Source organism: Opisthocomus hoazin, chromosome W (assembly GCF_030867145.1).
Source record: "Opisthocomus hoazin isolate bOpiHoa1 chromosome W, bOpiHoa1.hap1, whole genome shotgun sequence".
Lineage (NCBI taxonomy): Eukaryota > Metazoa > Chordata > Aves > Opisthocomiformes > Opisthocomidae > Opisthocomus > Opisthocomus hoazin.
The window spans coordinates 40,914,020-40,935,214 of NC_134453.1; the positions used below are offsets into that span (position 1 = coordinate 40,914,020).

The 21,195-nt window shown below is 45.5% G+C and overlaps 1 protein-coding gene across 1 annotated transcript in view; it reads left to right on the plus strand.

Annotated features, from left to right (window-relative positions):
* Nucleotides 1-550: 550 nt before the first annotated feature.
* The window catches only part of LOC142365606 (activated RNA polymerase II transcriptional coactivator p15-like), a 64,875-nt gene continuing 44,230 nt past the window's right edge, over nucleotides 551-21,195 (plus strand). The window contains exon 1 of the mRNA XM_075446535.1: nucleotides 551-555. The gene's annotated coding sequence lies outside the window, so the exon portion shown is untranslated. The remainder of the gene's footprint in view (nucleotides 556-21,195) is intronic.

Below are 21,195 nucleotides of genomic sequence, written 5' to 3' on the forward strand. Positions count from 1 at the left end.
ACTTAATAAGGACTATAGCTATAGCACATTTAGTACAAAACTGCCATTGTATTTGAGCCCCACATTGGGTGCCAGGAACTCTTGTGGTTTTGCCTCAATTTGCAACAAAGAACCACGCAGTTACTCTCTCACTCCTTCCCCCTCCCTGGTGGGATGGGGAGGATAATCAGAAGCAAAAAAGGTGGGTTGGGATGAAACAGTTTAACAGAATGGCAAAGGGAGAAGAAAACAACAAACAATAATACTGATAAAAAGCATATACAACATGCAGTGTTCTCAACTTGCTCCTGAGTAGCAAAAAGTCCCTCCTTCAGCCAGCTCCCCACTTAAATACTGAGCATGACATCACATGGTATAGTATATCCCATTTGATTGGCTATTTGGATCAGCCTAACCAGCTTCTTGTGAAAATTAACTCTATCCCAGCTGAACCCAGGGCACGCAGGTAAAACCATAGGGTGCCTCATGGTGTGTACCCTCTATATCCTCTCTCAAGCAGACAAACGCTTACTCCTAATGGCTGAGATACTGGTCCGTACAGGTAGGGAGTAGAACATATTCTCTTTGAGTTGCTGGAACTTCCGGGACAATTTCTCCATGGATGAGATGAGGGAGGAAGAGAGGCTTTCTTCATATTGCCATAGTCGGACAGCCACTTCATCCACTGTTGGTGCCTCTTCATCTTTCCAGTCCATTTCTGCCAATGAGTTAGCATATGAGGACGGTGCGCTCCGTACAAACTTCCTCCACATGGGTCGTGTGCACTGGACTTCATCTGGGTCTGTGGGTAAATGCATATAGTCTGGGTCATAGTAAACCAGCTCCTGCACAGATAATTCCCTCAGGTACTGGATACCTCTCTCCATATTCGTCCACATGCCTGGATAATCACAGAATCACAGAATCATAGAATGCTTTGGGTTGGAAGGGACCTTTAGTGGTCATCTAGTCCAACTCCCCTGCAGTCAGCAGGAACATCTTCAACTAGACCAGGTTGCTCAGAGCCACGTCCAACCTGGCCTTGAACACTTCCAGGGAGGGGGCATCCACTGCCTCTCTGGGTAACCTGTTCCAGTGTTTCACCACCCTCACTGTAAAAAATTTCTTCCTTATATCTAGTCAAAATCTACCCTCCCTTAGTTTAAAGCCATTACTCCTTGTCCTATCGCAACAAGCCCTGCTGAAAATATGTTGCCCATCTTTCCTATAGGCCCCCTTCAGGTACTGGAAGGCTGCTATAAGATCTCCCCACAGCCTTCTCTTCTCCAGGATAAACAGCCCCAACTCTCTCAGCCTTTCCTCATAGGAGAGGTGCTCCAGCCCCTTGGATCATCTTTGTGGCATCCTCTGGACCCGCTCCAACACATCCATGTCCTTCTTGTGCTGGGGGCTCCAGAGCTGGATGCAGAACTCCAGGTGGGGTCTCACCAGAGCGGAGTAAAGGGGCAAAATCACCTCCCTCGACCTGCTGGCCACGCTTCTCTTGATGCAGCCCAGGATACAGTTGGCCTTCTGGGCTGTGAGCGCACATTGGTGGCTCATGCTAAGCTTTCCATCCGCCAGTACCCCAAATCCTTCTTGGCAGGGATTTTCTCAATCCCCTCATCCCCCTAGCCTGCATTGATACCGGGGGTTGCCCCAACCCAGATGCAGGACCTTGCACTTGGCCTTGTTGAACCTCATGAGGTTCACACAGGCCCACTTCTCCAGCTTGTCCAGGTCCCTCTGGATGGCATCCCATCCTTCTGGTGTGTCAACTGCACCACTCAGCTTGGTGTCATCTGCAAACTTGTTGAGGGTGCACTCGATCTTGCTATGTCATTGATGAAAATGTTAAACTGCACTGGTCCCAGTATAGACCCCTGAGGGACACCACTCGTCACTGGCGTCCACCTGGACATTGAGCCGTTGACCGCTACTCTCTAGCTGCGTCCTTCCAACCAATTCCTTAGCCACTGAACAGTCCACCCATCAAATCCATATCTCCCCTATTTAGAGAGAAGGATGTTGTGAGGGACTGTGTCGAAGGCTTTACAGAAGTCCAGATAAATCACATCCATAGCTCTTCCCTTGTCCACTGATGTAGTCATGCCATCATACAAAGCCACTAGGTTGGTCAGGCAGAACTTGCCCTTGGTGAAGCCATGCTGGCTGTCTCAAATCACCTCCCTGTCCTCCATATGCCTTAGCAGAGCTTCTAGGAGGATCTGTTCCCTGATCTTCCCAGGCACAGAGGTGAGGCTGACAGGTCGGTAGTTCCCAGAGTCCTCCTTCCTACCCTTTTTAAAAATGGGCACAACGTTTCCCTTCCTCCAGTCACCAGGGACTTCGCCTGACTGCCACGACCTTTCAAATATCATGGAGAGTGGCTTGGCAAGGACATCAGCCAATTCCCTCAGGACTCTGGGATGCATCTCGTCAGGTCCCGTAGACTTATGTATGTTCAGGTTCCTCAGGTAGTCCCAAATCTGGCCTTCCCTTAACGTGGGAGGGGCTTTGCCCCTCTGGACCCCATCTTGCAGTCCATCAACTCGGGAGGGGCGAGGAGAGAGGTTGCCAGTGAAGACTGAGGCAAAAATGTTGTTGAGTACCTCAGCCTTCTCCTCATCTGTTGATACGAGGTTGCCATTCTTGCCCATCGGGGGAGTTACGCTTTCTTTAATCTTCCTTTTCCGGCTGACATACCTGTAGAAGCCCTTCTTGATATTCTTTGCATCCCTTGCCAAGTTCAGCTCCAGCCGCGCCTTGGCCCTCCTGACCTCATCCCTACACAACCGGGCAGCATCCCTATACTCTTCCCAAGATACCTGTCCCTGCTTCCACTGCCTGTGCAGTTCCCTCTTGCCCTTTAGTTTGACCAGCAGGTCACGACTCAGCCATGCTGGTCTCTTCCCTTCCTTGCCTGACTTCTTACACCTGGGGACTAAGAGCTCCTGCGCTCTATGGAAAGTGTCCTTAAAGATCTGCCAGCTCTGTTGTGCTCCCCTGTCCCTGAGGACCGTTTCCCAGGGGGTCCTACTGACTGACTCCTTCAAGAGCTGGAAGTTGGCTTTCCTAAAATTTAGGGTCCTGACTATACTCCTCACCTTCCCCACGTCCCTCAGGACTCTGAACTCCACCAATGCATGATCACTGCAGCCCAGGCTGCCTCCAGTCTTGACGTCACTGATTAGCTCCCTTGCATTGGTGACCATCAGGTCCAGTATTGCATCCGCTCGGGTAGGGGTGTCTGTTACCTGGCTTAAAAAGTTACCCTCAATGCATTCTAGGAATCTCCTGGATTGCCTAGAGCTCGCCGTGCTACTTTTCCAGCAGATGTTGGGGTGGTTGAAGTCCCCCAGCAGGATGAGAGACTGCGAGCGCGAAGCCTCCTGGAGCTGGAGGAAGAAGGCTTCATCAGTAGGCTCCCCTTGATCAGACGGCCTGTAGTAGACACCCATGACCAGGTTCCCTGGTTCTTCACTGAAGGAATACCTTTCCCTCATGCCTGACAGAAGTCTCCTCCAGAGGCTGAGGGCTTGTGCTTTTTTTCCAGTCACTTTGTCAGTACCCCCTTCCCTGGCCAGGGATCCCAGCTGCTTGGTTTCCCTGTCCTCTAATTCCAAGCTACTGGCCCCGTTATCCCAGCACCGCAGCAGCCAGGTGACAATGTGCTCGCTTGGGTGGCAGCTGAAGTCTTTCCACTTATCTCGCAGCTCACTCAGGGACAGGGACCGGCTGATTATCTCTGGCTCTGCCTCCTTCTCCTGATGTTGTGATGACCTGGGTTCATCATCATCTCTTACTGGGCGAACTGATTTCTTTTTGTATTTCTTTTTCTGTATAGGGGGGACTGATACCAGCACGGGTTGGTTTTCTGGTTCAGCTGCAGTGCCTGCCGCCGGGGTTGGAGCAGCCGCCGTGCCCGCCGGGGGGGGCTGGGACAGGCAGCTGCAGGGGTTGGGACAGCAGCAGCCGCAGCACCTGTTGCAGGGGCTGGGGCAGCCTCGGGGGCTGAAGAGGCTGCAGAGCCGCTTGTGAGGGCTGGACCAACCGCAGTGTCTGTTGCTTTGTTTCACCCCCCTTCCCCTTTAGAGCACTGAATAGTGTTGAACAGCATAAGCATGGGCCAGACCCCAGCACATAGCAATAATTTGTGTCTCTCTGGAATTCCGAGGGTGGCAGCATACTTTTTCCAAATATTTTACTATTTTGTCAGGATTTTGCACTTGCTCAGGGGTGAAGTTCCAAAATACTGGGGGTGCCCACCGTCCTAGGCATTTGCCCATGCTATCCCACACAGCCTGCCGCTCATAGCAATCCAGTCTTGGGGCAGATCTCCGGGCGATGTTTTTAACTAGTTGTTTAATCCTAAACAATACCTGAAACACATTCAGGAGACACAGCAATAGGAGCATGCTGGATTGAGCATCCCACGGATACTCAAAATTCTCAAAAGCTGTTATGACTAGCCTGAAGGAGAGAGGAGGGAGTGTGGGAGAGTATCCCCTCCGGTTTTCCCCGTAGATTGGGTTTGATTATTAATAAAATCTGAGAGATAGCATTTGAGGTGTGGAAATGACCACAATGCTGTATACAGATACAAGCCTAAACTCATGCCCAGTGATATTATCATAAGTCAATATTACACAGTACAGCAAAATCGTCATCCTGATCCTTTTCCCAGAGGTGATGAACATCACCTCAGTGAATGTATACAGTAGGTAAGGGTTTAAACAGCACAACTATATGACCAGACAGCAACATTTTGACCAGCAACTATTTAACTAACACAATAAATGTGTATAATAAACCATAACAAAGTTGTTTTAACACACTCTGCTCAGCCCTGCCATTATCCCTGCCCCACATTGAGCACCAAATAGGACTGTCGTGGTTTAGCCCTGGCCGGCAACAAAGAACCACGCAGTCACCCTATTGGCCCTCCCCCCGCTGGGTTGGGGAGAAGAATGGAAAGAAGGCAAAACTCTATTTGCCAGTACTAAAAAAAAAATCTATTTGCCAGTACTCCCCAGGGGCTATTCCGCTTTTCACTTCACCCATTGGTGGCTTTCTTTGGATCTTAGGGTTATTCACACAGCAGATCTGGCATTTCCTTACTATTGCGTCTGCACTAGATTGCATTTTTGGCCCTATAGCATGTCATCTGATGTTTGCTACTACTGCATCGCCCCTATATGAGTTTCTTGATGAGTCTTTTTTGTTAATTCCCTCATTAGTGGGGTTGTGACCATTATTTGTACAGTAGCAGTTGTCCACCATCCGTCCTTGGTTTTGGTACAATTCAGAAGTTTTGCTAAATGATTGTCCTTTTCTGAATATGTTGGAGGCTCCAGTAAAATTCTTCCAGTTGGAGCTAAAGATCCCACCAAAGACTCAGTCAAAGCTGACTTTTTGCTGTCTCATCAGCTTTTCGATTTCCACTAATGATATCTGTCCTTTCTGATTGTCTTTACAGTGCATTACAGATGCTTCATTTGGCTTGAGAATGGCCTGTAATAAATTTAAATTGCTTTCCCATGTTTAATTGGAGTTCCTTGGGAGGACAACAGTCCTCTTTCTTTCCATGTGGCTCCATGGGCGTGTATCACTCGAAAGGCATATTTTGAGTCTGTATATATGTGTGTTATAGTTTAGCTGCGGCCGGCAACAAAAGCGCCATGCAGCCGCCCCTCGCCCCCCGCTGGGGTGCGGAGGAGAATGAGAAGAATACAGGCAGAAACTGGTGGGTCGGGATAAGGGCAGTTTAACAGAACAGCAAACAAAAGGAACAGTAACAACAGCGATACAGATAAGGAGAATACACAAAACAAAACAGTAGAACACAGAGAGCCGCGCACTCCTGAGTCGCGACTGACTTCCCGCCACCCAGCGGCCCCCCAACCAGAATCCGGCATGATGGCACATGGTATGGAATACCCTGTACTGTTTGGCCAGGTTGGGTCAGCCCATCCGGCTGTGTCCCTTCCTGGCCTCTGGTGAAAATTAACCCTGTCCTGGCCGAACCCAGGACAATGTGGCATATGACGGCATGGACTCAGCTTGTGGTGCAAGTGAGACCAAGTTTATTTTGCAAGCAGTGCTTTTTATATCTTTACCTGGACGTTAGTTCCTGGGAACTTTCTATCCCGATAAGGCAGCTATTTGCACGAGGTTCTCTATTCAGCTTCTGTCCAGTCCATAGTCATATCATGCACCAGTTCAGCCAATGAGGTTGCTGATCACATGCTGTCCATGCGCTGGCTGACACTACACAACCGCTGTTTTTTTGTCCAGAAGAGGGCCACAAAGATGATCAGAGGAAGGACTGAGAGAGTTGTGGCTGTTCAGCCTGGAGAAGAGAAGGCTGTGGGGAGATCTTATAGCAGTCTTTCAGTACCTGAAGGGGGCCTATAGGAAAGATGGGCAAAATGTTTTCCACAGGGCTTGTTGTGATAGGACAAGGAGTAATGGCTTTAAACTAAGGGAGGGTAGATTTTGACTAGATATAAGGAAGAAATTTTTTACAGTGAGGGTGATGAAACACTGGAACAGGTTGTCCAGAGAGGTAGTGGAGGCCCCATCCCTGGAAACATTCAAGGCCAGGTTGGACATGGCTCTGAGCAACCTGGTCTAGTTGAAGATGTTCCTGCTGACTGCAGGGGAGTTGGACTAGATGTCCTCTAAAGGACCCTTCCAACCCAAAGCATTCTATAATTCTATGAAGTTATCAGTGTTTATAATACCAAATTGCAACAGAAAAAAAAACCCCAACCAACGAAACCCCCAAACCCAATGTCCCAACACTCAAGTGTAATACAAAATTATGCAAGTGTTTATGCAAATTCAAATTACACATCATATGCACACGGTAAATGAACCGTTTACAGTACACAAGCGAAAATACTGCCTAGCAATATCCCTTACACTTTCTTTCCTGACACTTTAATGAAATTAGTTTCTGTATTATCGGCTAACCTTCTCTTGCTCAGCCAATTTCTTCATCTACCTTTTAAACGAGTAAGCACTGAATACTAAAACTTTATCTTAAAGAGCTGTCCCTCTTTCTGCCTGACCCAAAATTTATTTCCTACCAGCTCTATTTGTAACAAGAGGAGTCAACAACTGCAGTTAATAATTGCTATGTGACCAGAAGCATGAGCTTGTATTTTTCAGCATTCCTATTCAAATCTGCGTGCTAAAATATCTTTAAAGAAAAAGCTAATATTTCAACATTCTTCTCGGCCATAGACATGTGTGATATGAAATGAGGCAATCAGGCAGTAACTAGAAGAATTTAAGTCCTTTTAGGACAGCTACAGAAGGAAAGTGTCTGATGAGGGAACAAACCCATTACAAAAATCTAGTTTAAGAGCTCAGAAAGTGAACTATAATCCTTGGGTGGATAGATGACTCACTGAGAAGGTAAAAGAAGTAATTTACCTTGGAAAATTAAGGCTCCTTTCCCACTTTTCTAAAGCCAGTATCTTTTCTTAGTATCTTCTTTTTTGTTTTTAAACAGAATAAAATATAGTAAGGGTAATTTACCAAAAACCTCAAACAGCCACTAAACTCAGCTACCAGAATAGTTATTACAAGAAACCCATCGTTGTAGAAAATCCTACTAAATACTCCCTTCCCTCACTGACCTGTTATTTGGGAATTCAGCTGTAAAAATACTTGGTGCTTGCTTTGGAGGAAACACTGCAGGTGGGAGTGTTACCGGAAAGTGGCAAAATAATTAATTCTCTAAAACTTAATTTTGGAGTTCTAGAAAGCAGGCATTCTTTATTGCAGTGCTGAACGCACAGGGGATAGCTCCGCCCAAATGTGCATGCCGAAAAGACACAATTACTAAGTATTTATGCTATGTTAACATACATATTCATTATATTTCTGAGAAATGCTTATCATGTTTTTTCCAATAACTCATTAGCATATATTACTGTCCTTCGCACGTGTTCATTGGCATCTCTCGGTGGTCGTTGGGGGTCTTCAGATGAAGGCTCATACTCTTCATCATCCTGCAGCCTCCTTATCTCCGTAGTTTGCACATCTGCTCTCCAAAGGCCGAGCCACCTGAAGGGATTATTCAGGAGTCTCTCATCTTACAACCGTCCCAATTATTCAAAAAGAACCAAGACTTGCTTTGGTTGTGCAATGATTCTGACGACCTAAAGTGATAACTTTCATCTACATCCCCTACATCTGTTACATTTGTTACATTCATAGGTATCAGTCCCTCCTTTTCTTTTGAGGGCTTGTAGCTTATACGCTACAATCCTCAATTGTGGCATATAATAGCAGGGACTCAACTTGTGGTGCAAGTGAGAAAAAGTTTATTTTGCAGGCAGTGCTTTATACATCTTTACCCGGACGTTAGTTCCCTGGGAACTTTCTATCCCAATAAGGCAGCTATTTGCACGAGGTTCTCTATTCAACTTCTGTCCAATCCGTAGTCGTATCACACGCCAGGTCAGCCAATAAGGTTGCTGATCACACGCTGTCTATGCGTTGGCTGACACTACACAAGCGCTGTTTTTTAACTCCTGATCATGTACTCGGCTCCTTCAGCACATCCACAAGTCCTGTTTTCTTCAGCATTTTTCTTTTCTGTTTATTACAGCAATCTGCTTTTCTCCTGTTCCTCTACATCTCCCCTGCTTTTACTTAATGAATTTAAAGCAAGCGCTACATTGACATGCATAAGCATCACTATTGGCATTATGGTCCAGTAACAGCACCGCTACAGTGCAACACTAAAAAAAACCACAGAGAACACAAAGGCTAATAAAAAGACATATAGAGGTGAAGTGCATACCATAACCTGCCAGGTGTAAAGAAGGGTCAAATTAGCCTGAGAATGGTACATATTGATGGCAAATCTGTTATCTAACATATGGGCGCAGATTGATTAACTTGCATCCACTTTTCTTTCTGTGTGGATGGTGGGACCCAAGCACCACCTGACCACAACATATCATTATTGCCAATTGGAGGGGATGCATCCCACCACGTCAGGGGTCACAATAGTGGCAGATCAATGATATAAGCTCAGTAAATTTGCGCTTGGGTTATAGGTATACTCATCACACATACAAACATCCATAACATTCAGTATTGGGTATCCATATTAATCACCTAGGCTAAGATCAATGTATCTAAAAGCATGACTCATTAACATATATAGGCTAAACTCAATTTACATAAAAGCATAAATCTGCAAACATCAGAACATCTCTTCCCTGCTGCATCAAATGCTTCCGAAGTCCCAATAAATCAGAGTCCAAATACAACAGTCCAAAGTCAGAAACCAGAAATAATCAATACCTGCAGAACTTACCAAACAGGAAGACACAAAACCAGTTACTTAGTCCAGACAAATCCGTTAGATCACAGAAACCAAATAAATCCATCAGATCACATAAATACAAACACATAAAACCACTCAATCACAGTCGCGACTGCACACGCACAGGCACACCGAGTTGTCAACATAAATCCAAACATTACAAATAGACAGAGACTTACAAACAGACAGGGACTTACAATAATATTCAACATTTAACAGACAAATTCCCGAGCCTCGGTTTCAGGAAGAGTACTCTCTTTTCAGTTCTGTTTTAGAAAGGGCACTTTCCCCTGTCCCTGGGGACCCAGCCCAACACCACAAAGCTTTTGCCACAACTAACTGGCAGGCAGCAAGAAACAACACTGGAAGAATGCCTTTACCTTATTAATGGTCCCTGCTCAGAACTTTTCGGTCCAGGGATCAGAGGTTCTCCCTGAGAATCCCTCGGTGCCGGCCGGAGGTCCTGCGATCCCTCGGACCATTGATGTTCAGTTCAAGAGCAGAGTCCTACCTGGGTACCCAAACTCTACTACCAGAAAGCAGCAAAATAATTCACTCTCCAAAACTTAACCCCGGAGCCCTAGAAAGCGGGCACTCTCTACTGCAGTGCCAGATGCACATGGGACAGTTCTGCCTAAATGTGTGTATCATATAATTCCTTTTTTTTTTTTTTTAAGAACTCATTAGCATATATTAATATCATAATCAGAGTGGCTTGCAGAGATCAGGATTCCCTATTTAATACCACAAAGTCGTCTGTAGCCAGCAGCAGGTAAATAGCATCAGGATCATGTCCTGTCAATTGCTGACAACGATTCCGACCTTGTGCTGTTAAGGACACTATCATGTCTATCTTTGTAGTTAATGTTTTCATGGGCATATGAGACAAAAAGATCCATTCCAGAGTCTTCAACTCCTGCGGGTTAAACACACCACTGACCTAAAAGAGCATAGGGCTGGAAAAAAACCATAAATTGTATACAAATTTATTGGCAAATTGACATTAATTCTGGAGGTAAAGACAGTTGCAATTTCATCTGAAACTTTTTGTAAGATAGTTTTTGCTTATGGCGTCAATCTTCGGGAAAGCAACAAATCTGAGTCCCCTTTTAACATGGTAAATAGAAGGGACAACTCTTCAGTCGTGATGCCAATATCTTCACCTTTCAACAAAGAGTGAACAACATCATCTAGAAAGGTCATCTGAACCCTGGAAAGATAATAAAGTCCAGCTGTTTGTCCACAAGGAATTCTGCCGCAGTAACTGAACTGTACACACTTTTTCCAACCAAGGTCTTGAATGCGAGGAAAACGGTTCTCTCCGCGCCGCTTCTGTGACAGGCTGGACCATGCGGGCACGCCGGGGACGGGAGGGGGGGGGGGGCCGTGCCGTGCCGCACCGCCGGTTACCGAGCGAGGGGAGCCCGCCGGCGGGAAGGAGCGGCGCGTGGCAGACAAGGCCCAGGGTGGGTCACAGGCCCCAGCAGTGTCCGGTTCGCTGACCCGTCCGGTGCGGTGACTGTTGGCGCTGCGGCCAGACCCAGCCCGGCGCTGCAGCTGTGCTGTGTTGGAGGGATTGCATGGTTTTAGGCTGGAATTCACTATGCTTTGATCTCAGGTCAGGTACGCCAATTGCTGTAGAGGGACCCTGTTGTACATTTTCGGGGTGCCGGGTTTTGCACCCCACTTCCCGTTTCTCTGGATTAAAAGGATCGTCAGGTTCTGGCAGATTTACCTCCCGCATTTCTCGTGTTGGGTTAGGAATTTCATCACATGTGGGGTTAAATATTTCAAAAGACTGTGTCTCGGTCTGTTCCTGCTGTTGAGATAACAGGGGAGGAGTAGCAGCTGCTTCTAAGATAGTTTCTGCGGGGTTTAGAGCATTTAAAGCTGTATGCACTGATTTCCAAGTAATGATGTCCTCAGGGATTTTAAGCTGCAAGACTTTGTTCTTTCAAAATTCTCTGTAAAATCTTTTAATGGAGCTTTTGCTCCTTTGTAGCTGACTGTCCCATTCTTCAGCAAGCCAGGGAGGGGACAGACCCGATTCCCGCTCAGGGTCTGTTGGACCCAGCCCCTGCTCACAGCTCCTGCTCATGGCCCCGGCCTCTGCTCCGGCCTCTGCTCCGGCCTCTGCTGACGGCCCCGCCCCGGCCTCTGCCCCGGCCCCTGCCTGCCGCCACCACCACGTGCGAGTAATGTTTCTGTTCTGCTGTAGCGTCTTCTTAAGCACATCAATGCTTAGCCTTTGTTCCCAGGATAGTTTCCCGCACATCGTTCCCAGCTGCTCACCTGTCATCAGGTGATTAGTGCATTTGTTCCTTGATCCACGGTTCCTGGTTCAGCTGAGCTATGCCACCGGTCCTGGGCTCTGTTTCCGCCTCCTTTCTTGTCCCTGTTCAGGCGCCATTTGTGGCATATGACGGCACGGACTCAGCTTGTGGTGACGTGCGGAAAGCAGACTCCACAATCTGTAAGACTGTAAAGTAGGTATGTTTATTCGGTGCCAGGCGGCACAGGGGGTAGTCCCACCAAAGTCGTGCGCGCCGAGCAGCAACGTGTCTCTTCAATTTATACAATCAAATATTACATATGCATTAGATTTCCCAATACACCTATACATATGCATCTATCCTCATTGCATATCAAAATCAGTTCCGAGAAATAATTTCCATATTATAATTAGTTCCAGGAAGTAATTTCCATAGACTCCTCCCAGTTGCACCCACGCAGTGCCTCCTAGTGGTGGTCATCGGGGGTCCCAAGATGAAGGCCCATCCTCTTCATCACGGTGTCCGCTGATTGACCTTTGTTTCTGCGCAAACTCAGTTCTCTCCTGGCTCCCATCCATACAGCAGGGTCGGTCTTGACCAGTTCTAGGCGACTCCCAGCCCCTATCAGGAACTAACCCCTTTGTATGGAGATGCAAGACTCTCTGCTTCAGTTAATTTAGACAATAGATAGGCACTATCAGTTTTTTAGATGCACAGCAACTATTAGGTAATGCCACTTCTATTAAAATCCCTTTTAACCCCTTCCTTCAGTGGTACAAGTGAGACAAAGTTTATTTTGCAGGCAGTGCTTTATACATCTTTACCCGGACGTTAGTTCCCTGGGAACTTTCTATCCCGATAAGGCAGCTATTTGCACGAGGTTCTCTATTCAACTTCTGTCCAATCCGTAGTCGTATCACACGCCAGGTCAGCCAATAAGGTTGCTGATCACACGCTGTCTATGCGTTGGCTGACACTACACAAGCGCTGTTTTTTAACTCCTGATCATGTACTCGGCTCCTTCAGCACATCCACAAGTCCTGTTTACTTCAGCATTTTTCTCTTCTGTTTATTACAGCAATCTGCTTTTCTCCTGTTCCTCTACATCTCCCCTGCTTTTACTTAATGAATTTAAAGCAAGCGCTACATTGACATGCATAAGCATCACTATTGGCATTATGGTCCAGTAACAGCACCGCTACAGTGCAACACTAAAAAAAACCACAGAGAACACAAAGGCTAATAAAAAGACATATAGAGGTGAAGTGCATACCATAACCTGCCAGGTGTAAAGAAGGGTCAAATTAGCCTGAGAATGGTACATATTGATGGCAAATCTGTTATCTAACATATGGGCGCAGATTGATTAACTTGCATCCACTTTTCTTTCTGTGTGGATGGTGGGACCCAAGCACCACCTGACCACAACATATCATTATTGCCAATTGGAGGGGATGCATCCCACCACGTCAGGGGTCACAATAGTGGCAGATCAATGATATAAGCTCAGTAAATTTGCGCTTGGGTTATAGGTATACTCATCACACATACAAACATCCATAACATTCAGTATTGGGTATCCATATTAATCACCTAGGCTAAGATCAATGTATCTAAAAGCATGACTCATTAACATATATAGGCTAAACTCAATTTACATAAAAGCATAAATCTGCAAACATCAGAACATCTCTTCCCTGCTGCATCAAATGCTTCCGAAGTCCCAATAAATCAGAGTCCAAATACAACAGTCCAAAGTCAGAAACCAGAAATAATCAATACCTGCAGAACTTACCAAACAGGAAGACACAAAACCAGTTACTTAGTCCAGACAAATCCGTTAGATCACAGAAACCAAATAAATCCATCAGATCACATAAATACAAACACATAAAACCACTCAATCACAGTCGCGACTGCACACGCACAGGCACACCGAGTTGTCAACATAAATCCAAACATTACAAATAGACAGAGACTTACAAACAGACAGGGACTTACAATAATATTCAACATTTAACAGACAAATTCCCGAGCCTCGGTTTCAGGAAGAGTACTCTCTTTTCAGTTCTGTTTTAGAAAGGGCACTTTCCCCTGTCCCTGGGGACCCAGCCCAACACCACAAAGCTTTTGCCACAACTAACTGGCAGGCAGCAAGAAACAACACTGGAAGAATGCCTTTACCTTATTAATGGTCCCTGCTCAGAACTTTTCGGTCCAGGGATCAGAGGTTCTCCCTGAGAATCCCTCGGTGCCGGCCGGAGGTCCTGCGATCCCTCGGACCATTGATGTTCAGTTCAAGAGCAGAGTCCTACCTGGGTACCCAAACTCTACTACCAGAAAGCAGCAAAATAATTCACTCTCCAAAACTTAACCCCGGAGCCCTAGAAAGCGGGCACTCTCTACTGCAGTGCCAGATGCACATGGGACAGTTCTGCCTAAATGTGTGTATCATATAATTCCTTTTTTTTTTTTTTTTAAGAACTCATTAGCATATATTAATATCATAATCAGAGTGGCTTGCAGAGATCAGGATTCCCTATTTAATACCACAAAGTCGTCTGTAGCCAGCAGCAGGTAAATAGCATCAGGATCATGTCCTGTCAATTGCTGACAACGATTCCGACCTTGTGCTGTTAAGGACACTATCATGTCTATCTTTGTAGTTAATGTTTTCATGGGCATATGAGACAAAAAGATCCATTCCAGAGTCTTCAACTCCTGCGGGTTAAACACACCACTGACCTAAAAGAGCATAGGGCTGGAAAAAAACCATAAATTGTATACAAATTTATTGGCAAATTGACATTAATTCTGGAGGTAAAGACAGTTGCAATTTCATCTGAAACTTTTTGTAAGATAGTTTTTGCTTATGGCGTCAATCTTCGGGAAAGCAACAAATCTGAGTCCCCTTTTAACATGGTAAATAGAAGGGACAACTCTTCAGTCGTGATGCCAATATCTTCACCTTTCAACAAAGAGTGAACAACATCATCTAGAAAGGTCATCTGAACCCTGGAAAGATAATAAAGTCCAGCTGTTTGTCCACAAGGAATTCTGCCGCAGTAACTGAACTGTACACACTTTTTCCAACCAAGGTCTTGAATGCGAGGAAAACGGTTCTCTCCGCGCCGCTTCTGTGACAGGCCGGACCATGCGGGCACGCCGGGGACGGGAGGGGGGGGGGGCCGGGCCGTGCCGCACCGCCGGTTACCGAGCGAGGGGAGCCCGCCGGCGGGAAGGAGCGGCGCGTGGCAGACAAGGCCCAGGGTGGGTCACAGGCCCCAGCAGTGTCCGGTTCGCTGACCCGTCCGGTGCGGTGACTGTTGGCGCTGCGGCCAGACCCAGCCCGGCGCTGCAGCTGTGCTGTGTTGGAGGGATTGCATGGTTTTAGGCTGGAATTCACTATGCTTTGATCTCAGGTCAGGTACGCCAATTGCTGTAGAGGGACCCTGTTGTACATTTTCGGGGTGCCGGGTTTTGCACCCCACTTCCCGTTTCTCTGGATTAAAAGGATCGTCAGGTTCTGGCAGATTTACCTCCCGCATTTCTCGTGTTGGGTTAGGAATTTCATCACATGTGGGGTTAAATATTTCAAAAGACTGTGTCTCGGTCTGTTCCTGCTGTTGAGATAACAGGGGAGGAGTAGCAGCTGCTTCTAAGATAGTTTCTGCGGGGTTTAGAGCATTTAAAGCTGTATGCACTGATTTCCAAGTAATGATGTCCTCAGGGATTTTAAGCTGCAAGACTTTGTTCTTTCAAAATTCTCTGTAAAATCTTTTAATGGAGCTTTTGCTCCTTTGTAGCTGACTGTCCCATTCTTCAGCAAGCCAGGGAGGGGACAGACCCGATTCCCGCTCAGGGTCTGTTGGACCCAGCCCCTGCTCACAGCTCCTGCTCATGGCCCCGGCCTCTGCTCCGGCCTCTGCTCCGGCCTCTGCTGACGGCCCCGCCCCGGCCTCTGCCCCGGCCCCTGCCTGCCGCCACCACCACGTGCGAGTAATGTTTCTGTTCTGCTGTAGCGTCTTCTTAAGCACATCAATGCTTAGCCTTTGTTCCCAGGATAGTTTCCCGCACATCGTTCCCAGCTGCTCACCTGTCATCAGGTGATTAGTGCATTTGTTCCTTGATCCACGGTTCCTGGTTCAGCTGAGCTATGCCACCGGTCCTGGGCTCTGTTTCCGCCTCCTTTCTTGTCCCTGTTCAGGCGCCATTTGTGGCATATGACGGCACGGACTCAGCTTGTGGTGACGTGCGGAAAGCAGACTCCACAATCTGTAAGACTGTAAAGTAGGTATGTTTATTCGGTGCCAGGCGGCACAGGGGGTAGTCCCACCAAAGTCGTGCGCGCCGAGCAGCAACATGTCTCTTCAATTTATACAATCAAATATTACATATGCATTAGATTTCCCAATACACCTATACATATGCATCTATCCTCATTGCATATCAAAATCAGTTCCGAGAAATAATTTCCATATTATAATTAGTTCCAGGAAGTAATTTCCATAGACTCCTCCCAGTTGCACCCACGCAGTGCCTCCTAGTCGTGGTCATCGGGGGTCCCAAGATGAAGGCCCATCCTCTTCATCACGGTGTCCGCTGATTGACCTTTGTTTCTGCGCAAACTCAGTTCTCTCCTGGCTCCCATCCATACAGCAGGGTCGGTCTTGACCAGTTCTAGGCGACTCCCAGCCCCTATCAGGAACTAACCCCTTTGTATGGAGATGCAAGACTCTCTGCTTCAGTTAATTTAGACAATAGATAGGCACTATCAGTTTTTTAGATGCACAGCAACTATTAGGTAATGCCACTTCTATTAAAATCCCTTTTAACCCCTTCCTTCAGTGGTACAAGTGAGACAAAGTTTATTTTGCAGGCAGTGCTTTATACATCTTTACCCGGACGTTAGTTCCCTGGGAACTTTCTATCCCGATAAGGCAGCTATTTGCACGAGGTTCTCTATTCAACTTCTGTCCAATCCGTAGTCGTATCACACGCCAGGTCAGCCAATAAGGTTGCTGATCACACGCTGTCTATGCGTTGGCTGACACTACACAAGCGCTGTTTTTTAACTCCTGATCATGTACTCGGCTCCTTCAGCACATCCACAAGTCCTGTTTACTTCAGCATTTTTCTCTTCTGTTTATTACAGCAATCTGCTTTTTTTTCCCCATTCCTCTACATATATATGTTTACTCTCATATTTTCAGACAATTCCAGCGCTCTGGTTAGTGCAACGGTTTCAGCTTTCTGTGCCAATGTATTAACAGGTAACGGTTTAGCCTCTGTTTCTCTATTCAGCGTCACTACAGCATATCCAGCTTTTCGTTCTCCTTTATCCACAAAGCTGCTGACATCAGTGAACAACTCCCAGTCTGGACTTTCTAAAGGCATATCTTTTAAATCCGTTCAGCTGGAATACACCTGTTCTATAACCTGTAAACTGTCATGCTCCAGTTCATGATTTTCACTGACAAGGAGTAAAGTAGCAGGGTTCAAGGTCGAAGTCACCTTTAAAGTGACGTCATCCTGTTCAACCAAGGATGCTTGGTATTGGATTAGTCTACTTGGAGACAACCAACAATGACCACGTTGTTCTAACACTGTCAGAACCACATGAGGTATGAAGACGGTAATGGGTTTTCCCAAGTTTAATTTTTGGGCTTCAGTGATCAGTAACACCATCGCTGCCACTGCTCTAAGGCACACTGGCCATCCTTTACTTATTTCATCTAGTTGTTTGGAGAAGTAAGCTACAGGTCTTTTCCAGTCTCCCAGTACTGGGTCAGCACTCCCAGGGCTACATGCTGATTCTCATGGAAATATAAGATGAAAGGTTTGTTTACGTTCGGCAGCCCTAATGCTGGGGCTCGCATCAGTTCAGTCTTTATAGTATCAAAGCTTTTTTGGCATTCAGGGGTCCATTCTAGTATCTCTTCAGGACCTTTAATAGCAGTATACTATGGTTTAGCAATTAAACTGAAATTTGGTATCCAAAGGCAACACCATCCAGCCATTCCTAGGAATCCCCTCAATTTTTCTTTGATTGAGGAGGGGCTATTCGACATACAGCTTCCTTCCATTCGAATCCAAATTTTTTTTCGCCCTGTGAGATTTCAAAGCCTAGGTATTTCACAGTTGTTTGTACAATCTGGGCTTTCTTTTGTGATACTCTGTATCCAGCAAGTCCCAGGAAATTTAACAGATCAACAGTGGCTCTTTTGCATTCTTGTTCTGAAGTGGTCCTTATTAATATATCATCTATAGAGTGTAGTAAAGTAACAGAAGGATGCTTACCTTGTCAGTCTTCTAATTCTTTGGCAAGTACATTATCAGTCAAGGTAGGGCTGTTCTTAAATCCCTGGGGCAGCACGGTACAGCAGAGTTAGACTTTTCTTCATGTAGTTGGACTTTTCCATTCAAATGCAAACAATTTTTGGCTTTCTTCTTCCGGAGGTATACAAAACAAAGCATCCTTCAGGTCCGGTACTGCAAAATAAACATTATTCTCAGGTACTGATGACAATAAAGTATATGGATTAGGAGCTACAGGATGCACATCAACTGATATCCGGTTAATTTCTCTTAAATCCTGTACTAACTGATACTACACTCCTGTGTCCAGGGCTTTTTGACTGGCAAAAAATACTGGAGTATTATATTCAGACTGACATTCTGTTAATAGTCCATACTGAGTGAAGTCGGTTATCAACAGCTCCAAACCTATTCTGTCTTCCAATTTAATAGGATACTATCTTTTTCTTACCGGTTGTTCTCTGGGTTTCAGTTCAATTTTTACCGGTACAGCATTTTTTGCTCTTCCCGGTCTCTTGGTTGCTCCTATTGTAGGTATCACAGCGTCCAGGATCCACTCGAGCACGTTGATATCCTCCTGTTAGTTCGTAGTCAATAAACAAAATTGTGTTCTCCAGGCAGTTTCTTTTGGTAGATGTAACTGTATCGATTTATCAGAAAAGGTTATTTGTGCTCTTAATTTACAAAATAAATCTCGCCCTAAAGGAGGAATGGGGTATTCTGGCATATAGAGAAACTCATGAGATACCACTTTACCTCCAATTTTACATTCCATCGGTTTCAGAAATTGTTTCAAAGCTCGCTTTTCCGTGACCCCAACAACAGGCATATACATATTACTTAAAGATCCCTTACAACTAGTCAGTGCAGAATGGGTGGCCCCCTGTGCCTATCAGAAAATCTATAATTTCGTTCCCCAGCTGAACTGGAACCAGGGGATCGGCTGGGGAATTTTAATGTTCTTCCCCGGTCCCCGTCAGCCCGAATCTGAAGTTCCCAACATAATCAGATCAGCCTCCTGTGTAGACCCCCCTTGGGTAATCGGTTTCTTCTTTGGGCATTCATTTTTCCAATGTCCTTTCTCCCTACAGTATGCACACTAATTTGATCCTAATGGGTGATTTACAACAGGGATAGACCCAGGGTTCCAACCCCGTCCTCTACCTCTGCCTCTTGCCAAGTTCCCTGCAGTTGCTGCGGCTAGTAATGGAGCCTGCAGCTTTCTATCTTTTAATTTCTCCTTTTGGTTTTTTTCCCTTTTCTCTATTTCATCCCAACTAAGCTATTTCTATCAGTCAAGATATAGACATTCCTCCTACTCCATCCACATTTTGCAATTTCTTTCTCCTGCTCATCCCCTGCACAATATACAGATACTTGCTTTTTTTATATTTTTTTTCCCCCAACACAGAAATACCAAATTTATCCAGGAGGTGCCTTGTGGACACAAACTGCACAACTTTCCTACCAAAGGTCTAAACTGAAAGCAAGCTCTGCTGCAAATTTTTAAAGCCTAGCTCTGTTACTGTACACAGAGTACAAACACCACAGACTACCAATTCCCTCCTCCTCCTCGCAACAAGCAGCAAGAGAACAAAACTGAAGTTTACTCTTAGGAGAAAGTGAAAAACACATGGCTAGTTTAAATTCCTTGGACCAGACCATAAAGACAGACTAATGATCAAATTACTACAGCAGCAATGAACAGTAACTTACCTGATATACTCTTATCATGCTTTACCTTCCCTGGCTTAACTAAATCAAAACAGCTGAAGAGGCAAAATTAAAGCAATCTTAGAAGCAGGCTGCCACTGCTGACATACGCCTTTGCATATCCCTTCAATATATGGCATCAACACATCTCCTTCTCATTTACACTTTTTCTGAATACTTGGATTTCTATACAAAGTCACAAAAGCATCAGCATATAAAAGCATCAACATTTTCCAAGTTGATGACAAAACATCAACTGCAATACAGTATTAAACTGCAACAACCCATTTTTCGGCTGTCGTACCCCATCACCCAATTCATAATTTGGCAACCATTGCATTCAATATATTTTCATTTTATCGCATTTCTTTTGGATATCTGGATTTTTACATAAAGTCATAAAAGCATCAACATATGGCACCGCATCTCATTTTTCCATTCTACAACACAATAGCATTAATTGTAATATAGTACTACATTTTAAGGATCTGATTTCAGGCCGTCTTTCACCATACTCCAGTTGATTACAATACCATTTTAAATTATCCCTAGTCAGGGGTCCCCTCCAAATTGTCACAGTTTAAAGCAGGGCATCAATAAACTGAGTGACAGATGCTCTCTATTAACCCCCACCCTCCCACCAGGGGAAGGGAAAAGGAGGAAAAGGGAGAGAGACTTGCAAATTGAATATTAAAAGTTTTTCTAATAACACTAACAATACTAATAATATTAATAATAAGAGAAATAAAACCAAATATACAAAACCGATACTGAGTTTCCTGGAGTTGGGTGCTGGGCGCTGGCGTCCTGCCAGCAGCTGCCAGGCAGCACCAGGAAGTCCCAGACTGGACTCAGCAGTGGGCAGGAACTGGACTCAGGGATGCATGGATAGGAATCTGGATCAGGATAGCAGGCAGGACAGCAAGCAGGGTCCTCTTCAGAAGCCGGCCATGGACGCAGAGAGCGAGACCCTTGTGATCCCCCAGCTTTAAACGGAGTATGACGTGCATGGCATGGAATACCTCATTGGTCAATATCAGGTCACCTGTTCTCTCTGCCCCTCCCTGCAAGTGTGACCCTTTACAACTCCTCACTTGCCGGACCTCAGAGATCTGTTGGTGACCTTGGCTGCTATAGTAATAATTATAAACAGGGGCCTTTTTCTGCATTCCTTTCCTACCATTAGCTCAGTGTAACTATAAACATTAGGTGTTATCAGCTTTGGAGCGGACACTGTCTGTAAAATATGCAGCCAGCTTCAGAAAAATGGAGTTACTTAGAAGACCTTAGCTGTAAGGAAGATTCACTAAAAGAGAGTCAGTTCTGTTTTAATCAAAACCAGGACATTCCACCCCTTATTCCATACCATTTATGTCATACTTAAATCATTGTTGTGTTTTGAAATATATACACATATATACATATATACAGACATATATACATATCATTAGGTTATGATTCATCTTTTTACACAAAAGGTTCACTGAGTTCATTAGTTTATAACTGTGGGTATTCATCTGTTACAGCAGTCTTTCTGGGCAGGAGAGATGGTATGTACTT